The 7,576-nt window shown below is 39.8% G+C and overlaps 1 long non-coding RNA gene across 1 annotated transcript; it reads left to right on the top strand.

The window, feature by feature from the left end:
- Positions 1-289: 289 nt before the first annotated feature.
- LOC116527452 lies at positions 290-4,471 on the top strand. Its single transcript, XR_004258546.1, has 3 exons — positions 290-300; positions 2,020-2,023; positions 4,226-4,471. It is a non-coding gene; the product is annotated as an uncharacterized LOC116527452 (long non-coding RNA).
- The last annotated feature ends 3,105 nt before the right edge of the window (positions 4,472-7,576 follow it).

Below are 7,576 nucleotides of genomic sequence, written 5' to 3'. Positions count from 1 at the left end.
CTGACATCAGGCACCAGGATTTATTGTCTCACCTAGAGACAATAAAACCAGAGAAGCACTTGTAAAAGTCATAGCCCAGGGGCACAAGCTCACTGAGAGAATGAAACCTATCATTTTAATTGCATGCAAGCATGTACATACTCATATTTTGCAAGAAAGCTATTCTGCTGTTATCAGTTATATGAAGACACTTGCTTTTAAAAATGATTTCTTAATTATATATTTCTACATCTACTGTGATGTGGCAGTTAGAGAGAGTGCCAGGAGATAGGTTTTAGTGTAGGAAACGTCTACATTTCAGTCCTGGCTCTGCGTTGAAATGTTGGCTAAATATTGAATAGCATAACATGTTTAGAAGTCAATTTTCCCATTTCTAATGAGGATTCAATACTGTCTTAACATTTTTATTACTAGATTTCTGTGGCTGCTGTAACAAATTGCCATAAATTTAGTGGCTTAAAGCAACACAAATGTACTATATTATAGTTTTGAAGGTCACAATTTTAAAATGAGTCTCAATCAGCTAACATCCAAGGTGTCAGCAGGGCTGCCTTCATTCTGGAGGCTCCAGGGAGAACACATTTCCACCTTTCTAGTTCTAGAGGTTGCCTGCATTCCTTGGCCCACATCCTTTGGCTCTTGTCTCCTTCCTCCATCTCAACATAAGCAATGACTTGGCCAAGACTTTCCCATGGTGAATCACTTTGACACCCTGTCTCTTGCTTCCATCTTTCATTCTCACCCCTGAGATCCATTGAGACCACCCAAATAATCCAGCACAATCTCCCTATTGTGAGAACCTTGACTTAATCATATCTGCAAAACTCCTATGTGGCATGTCATCTAACATATTCAAACATTTCAGAAATAAGGATTTGGATGTTTCTCCGGGTCATCATTCTACCTACTAAAGTATTGTTGAACAGCTTATAAGAAAACATATGCAGTGGTGGCTGGCAAGATGGCCAGAGATGAACAGCTCCAGTCTGCAGCTCCCAGCAAGATCAAGGCAGAAGACTGGTGATTTCTGCATTTCCAACTGAGGTACCCAGCTCATCTTATTGGGACTGGTTAAACAGTGGGTGCAGCCCACAGAAGGTGAACAGAAGCAGGGTGGGGCATCATCTCACCAGGAAGCACAAGGGGTCAGGGAACTGCCTCCCTTAGCCAAGAGAAGCCATGAGAGATTGTGCCATGAGGAATGGTAGATTCTGGCCCAGATACTATGCCTTTCCCATGATCCCTTAACTGCCTATGCCACCAGGGACCAGGGTTTCAAGCACAAAACTGGGAGCCCATTTGGGCACACACTGAGAGAGCTGAAGAGGATATTCTTTGTATCCCAGTGGTGCCTGGAATCCCAGAAAGACAGAAACATTCACTCCCCTGGAAAGGGGGCTGAAGGCAGGGAGCCAAGTGGTCTAGCTCAGTGGAGCCCACCCCCACAGAGCCCAACAAGCTAAGATCTACTGGCCTGAAATTCTCGCTGCCAGCACAGCAGTCTGAAGTCAACCTGGGATGCTCAAGCCTGGTGGGGGGAGGGGCATCCACCATTACTGAGGCTTAAGTAGGCAGCTTTCCCCTCACAGTATAAACAAAGCCACCAGGAAGTTGGAACTGGGCAGAGCCCACCACAGCTTGGCAAAGCCACTGTAGCCAGACTGCCTCTCTAGATTCCTCATCTCTGGGAAGGGCATCTTTGAAAGAAAGGCAGCAGCCCCAGTTAGGGGCTTATAGATAAAACTCCCATGTACCTGGGACAGAACACCTGGGGGAAAGGGCGGCTGTGGGTGTAACTTCAGCAGACTTAAACGTTTCTGCCTGACAGCTCAGAAGAGGGCAGTGGATCTCTCAGCACAGTTCTTGAGCTCTCCTAAGGGAAAGACTGCCTCCTCAAGTGGGTCCCTGACCCACATGCCTCCTGACAGAGAGACACCTCTCAACAGGGGTGGACAGACACCTCATACAGAGGAGATCCAGCTGGTATCTGGCAGTGTCCCCCTTGGATGAAGCTTCCAGAAAAGTGAAAAGGGAGCAATCTTTGCTGTTCTGCAGCCTCTGCTAGAGCTACCCAGAAAAAGAAGGTCTACAGTGGATGTCCAGCAAAAAACTACAGTAGACCTATAGCAGAGGGACATGACTGTTAGAAGGAAAACTAACAAACAGAAAGGAATAGCACCAACATCAACAAAAAGGACATTCACACAAAACTCCACCTGGTCACCATCATCAAAAACCAAAGGCAGATAAATCCAAGAAGATGAGGAAAACCCAGCACAAAAAGGCTGAAAATTTCAAAAACGAGAATATCTCTTCTTTAAAGGATCACAACTCCTCACCATCAAGGGAACAAAACTGGATGGAGAATGAGCTTGATGAATTAACAGAGCAGGCTTCAAAGGAAGGGTAACAACAAACTCCTGCGAGCTAAAGGAGCATGTTCTAATCCAATGAAAGTAAGCTTAGAACTTTGAAAAGAGGTTAGAGGAATTGCTAACTAGAATAACCTGCTTAGAGAAGAACATAAATGACCACAATGGAGCTAAAAAACACAGCTCAGGAACTTCATGAAGCATACACGCATATCAAGCAGAAGAAAGAATAATGGATATTGAAGATCAACTTAATGAAATAAAGTGTGAAGACAAGATTAGAGAAAGAAGAATGAAAAGGAATAAACAAAGCCTCCAAATAATATGAGACTATGTGAAAAGACCACACCTATGTTTGATTGGTGTACCTGAAAGTGACAGGGAGAATGGAACCAAGTTGGAAAACATTGTTCAGGATATTTTTTAGGAGAACTTCCCCAACCTAGCAAGGCAGGCCAACATTCAAATTCAGGAAACACAGAGAACACCACAAAGATAATCCTCGAGAAGAGCAACCCCAAGCGCATAATATTCAGATTCACCAAGGTTGAAATGAAGGAGAAAATGTTAAGTGCAGCCGAGAGAAAGGTCAGGTTCCCCACAAAAGAAGCCCTTCAGACTAACAGAAGATCTCTCTGTATAAATTTTACAGAAGAGAGTGGGGGCCAATATTAGATATTCTTAAAGAATTTTCAACCCAGAATTTCATATCCAGCCAAACTAAGCTTCATAAGTGAAGAATAAAATCCTTTATATATAAGCAAATGCTGAGAGATTTTTGCCACCACCAGGCCTGCCTTACAAGAGCTCCTGAAGGAAGAACTAAATATGGAAAGAAAAAAGCAGTACTAGCCACTGTACAAACATATCAAATTGTAAAGACCATCGACACAATGAAGAAACTGCATCAACTAATGGGCAAAAGCTATCATCATAAAGACAGGATCAAATTCACACATAACAATATTAACCTTAAATGTAAAGAGGTTAAATGCCCCAATTAGAAGACACAGAATGGCAAATTGGATAAAGAGTCAAAACCCATCAGTGTGCAGTATTGAGGAGACCTATCTCACATGCAAAGATGCACAGAGGCTCAAAATAAACGGATGGAGGAAGACTTACCAAGCAAATGGAAAGCAAAAAAAAGCAGGGGTTGCAATCCTAGTCCCTAATAAAACATACTTTAAACCAACAAAGATCAAAACAGACAAAAGGGCATTACATAATGGCAAAGGAATTAATGCAAGAAGAAGAAATAACTATCCTAAATATATATGCATCCAATACAGCAGCACGCAGATTGATAAAGCAAGTTCTTAGAGACCACAAAGAGACTTAGATTCCCACAAAATAATATAGGAAGACTTTAACATCCCACTGTCAATATTAAACAGATCAACAAGACAGAAAATTAACAAGGATATTCAAGACTTGAACTCAGCACCGGACCGAGCAGACCTAATAGACATCTAAAGAACTCTCCACCCCAAATCCACAGAATACACTTTCTTCTCAGCACCACATCACAATTATTCTAAAATTGATCACATAATTGGAAGTAAAACACTTTTCAGAAAATGCAAAAAAAAAAAAAAAAGAAAAAATCATAAGTCTCTCAGACCACAGTGCAATCAAATTAGAAGTCAGGATTAAGAAACTCACTTAAAACTGCACAACTACATGGGAACTGAAAAACCTGCTCCTGAATTACTCCTGAGTAAATAATGAAATAAGGCAGAAATAAATAAATAATTTGAAACCAATGAGAACAAAGACACAATGTGCCAGAATCTCTGGGACAAAGCTAAAGCAGTATTTGAAGGAAAATTTATAGCACTAAATGCCCACAGTAGAAAGCAGGAATGATCTGAAATCAACAACTTAACATCACAATTAGAAGAACTAGAGAAGCAAGAGCCCACAAATTCAAAAACTAGCAGAAGACAAGAAATAAATAAGATGAAAGCAGAACTGACAGAGATAGAGACATGAAAATCCCTTCAGAAAATCAGTGAATCTGTGAGCTGGTTTTTTGAAGATTGACAAAATAGATAGACCTCGAACCAGACTAATAAATAAGAAAAGGGAGAAGAATCAAATAGACACAATAAAAAATGATAAAGGGGATAACACCACTGATCCCACAAAAATACAAACTACAATCAGAGAATACTATAAACACCTCTACACAAATAAACTAGAAAATCTAGAAGAAATGGATAAATTCCTGGACACATACACCCTCTCAAGACTAAACCAGGAAGAAGTCACATCCCTGAATACACCAATAACAAGTTCTGAAATTCAGGAAGTAATTAATAGCCTACCAAAACAAAAAAAAAGAAGCCAGTGGATGGATTTACAGCCAAATTCTACCAGAGGTACAAAGAGGAGCTGGTACCATTCCTTTTGAAACTATTCCAAATAATAGAAAAAGAGGGGCTCCTCCCTAACTCATTTTATGAGGCCAGCATCATCCTGATACTAAATCCTGGCAGAGACACAACCAAAAAAAAAAAAAGAAAGAAAATTTCAGGTCAATTTCCCTGATGAACATCAGTGCAAATATCCTCAATAAAATATTGGCAAACAGAATCCAGCAGCACACCAAAAAGCTTATCCACCACGATCAGGTTGGCTTCTTCCCTGGGATGCAGGCCTGGTTCAACATACGCAAATCAATAAATGTAATCCACCACATAAACAGAACCAATGACAAAAACCCCCATGATTATCTCATTAAATGCAGAAAAGGCATTCAATAAAATTCAACACCCATTCATGCTAAAACCTCTCAATAAACTAGGTATTGATAGAACATAGCTTAAAATAATAAGAGCTATTTATGACAAACCCACAGCCAATATCATACTGAATGGGCAAATGCTGGAAGCATTGCCTTTGAAAATTTGCAGAAGACAAGAATGCCCTCTCTCACCACTCCTATTCAACATATTATTGGAAGTTCTGGCCAGGGCAATCAGGCAAGAGAAAGAAATAAAAGGTATTCAAATAAGAAGAAAGGAAGTCAAATTGTCTCTGTTTGCAGATTACATGATTGTATAGTTAGAAAACCCCATCTCAGCCCAAATCCCCTTAAGCTAATTAGCAATTTCAGCAAATGTCTCAAAATAAAAAATCACTGTGCAAAAATCACAAGCATTCCCGAACACCAATAATAGACAAAGAGAGCCAAATCATGAGTGAACTTCCATTCGCAATTGCTACAAAGAGAATAAAATATGTAGGAATACAATTTACAAGGGATGTGAAGGACCTCTTCAAGGAGAACTACAAACCACCTCTCAAGGAAATAAGAGAGGACAAAAACAAATGAAAAAACATTTCATGCTCATTGATAGGAAGAATAAATATCATGAAAATGGCCATACTGCCCAAAGTAATTCATAGATTCAATGCTATCCCCATCAAGCTACCATTAACTTTCTTCACAGAATTGCAAAAAGCTACTTTAAATTTCATATGGGACTAAAAAAGAGTCTCTACACCCAAGACAATCCAGCAAAAAGAACAAAGCTGGAGGTATGGTACCTGACTTCAAATTATAGTACAAGGCTACAGTAATCAAAACAGCATGACACTGGTACCAAAACAGAGATATAGACCAATGGAACAGAACAGAGGCCCCAGAAATAATGCCACACATCTACAACCATCTGATCTTTGACAAACCTGACAAAAACAAGCAATGGGGAAAGGAAACTGGCTAGCCATCTGCAGAAAACTGAAACTGGATCCCTTTCCTTATACCTTACACAAAAATTAACTCAAGATAGATTAAAGACTTAAATGTAAGACCTAACATCATAAAAACCCTGTAAGAAAGCCAGGGCAATACCATTCAGGACATAGGCATGGGCAAAAACTGCATGACTGAAACACCAAAAGCAATGGCAACAAAAGCTAAAATTGGCAAATGAGATCTAATTAAACTAAACTCCTTATGCACAGCAGAGGAAACTATCATCAGAGTGAACAGGCAACCTACAGAATGGGAGAAATTTTTTGCAATCACACATCTGACTAAAGGCTAATATCCAGAATCTACAAGGAACTTAAACAAATTTTACAAGGAAAAACAAACAACTGTATCAAAAAGTGGGCAAAGGATATAAACAGACACTTCTCAAAAGAAGACACTTATGTGGCCAACAAACATATAAAAAAAAAATCTCATCATCACTGGTCGTTAGAGAAATGCAAATCAAAACCAAAATGAGATGCTATCTCATGCCAGTTAGAACAGCAATCATTAAAAAGTCAGGAAACAACAGATGCTGGAGAGGATGTGGAGAAATAGGAACACTTTTACACTCTTGGTAGAAGTGTAAATTACTTCAACCATTGTGGAAGACAGTGCGGTAATTCCGCAAGGATCTAGAATCAGAAATGCCATTTGATCCAGCAATCCCATTACTGGGTATATACCCAAAGGATTATAAATCATTTTACTATAAAGACACGTGCACATGAGTGTTTATTGCAGCACTGTTCACAATAGCAATGACTTGGAACCAACCCACACATCCATCAATGATAGAAATCATTTTACTATAAAGATGTGTACATGTGTGTTTATTGTAGCACTGTTCGCAATAGCAGACTTGGAACCAATCCAAACGTCCATCAATGATAGACAGGATAAGAAAAATGTGGCATATATACACCATGGAATACTCTGCAGCCATAAGAAAAGGATGAGTTCATGTCCTTTGCAGGGACAGGGATGAAGCTGGAAACCATCATTCTCAGCAAACTAACACAGTAACAGAAAACTGAACACTGCCTGTTCTCACTCATAAGTGCAAGTTGAACAATGAGAACACATGGACATAGGAAGGGGAGCATCACACACTGGGGCCTGTCAGGGGTTGGGGGACTATGGGAGGTATAGCATTAGGAGAAATACCTAATGTAAATGACAAGTTGATGGGTGCAGCAAGCCACCATGGCACGTGTGTAACTATGTAACAAACCTGCACATTCTGCATACGTATCCCAGAACTTAAAGTGTAGTTGAAAAAAACAAAAAGAAAAGAAAAGAAATACTACCAAGAGTAAGGAGAACGTCTTGAAAATAAAAAGAGAGAACATATGCACATGTTTAACACAGGCCAGTCATGGTGACTCGTGTCTGTAATCCCAGCACTTTGAGAGGCCAAGGCAAGAGGATCGCTTGA

This window comes from Sapajus apella, unplaced genomic scaffold (genome assembly GCF_009761245.1).
Source record: "Sapajus apella isolate SASKATOON/1434 unplaced genomic scaffold, GSC_monkey_1.0 scaffold54, whole genome shotgun sequence".
Classification (NCBI taxonomy): domain Eukaryota; kingdom Metazoa; phylum Chordata; class Mammalia; order Primates; family Cebidae; genus Sapajus; species Sapajus apella.
This window is presented reverse-complemented; position numbering and strand designations above follow the sequence as displayed.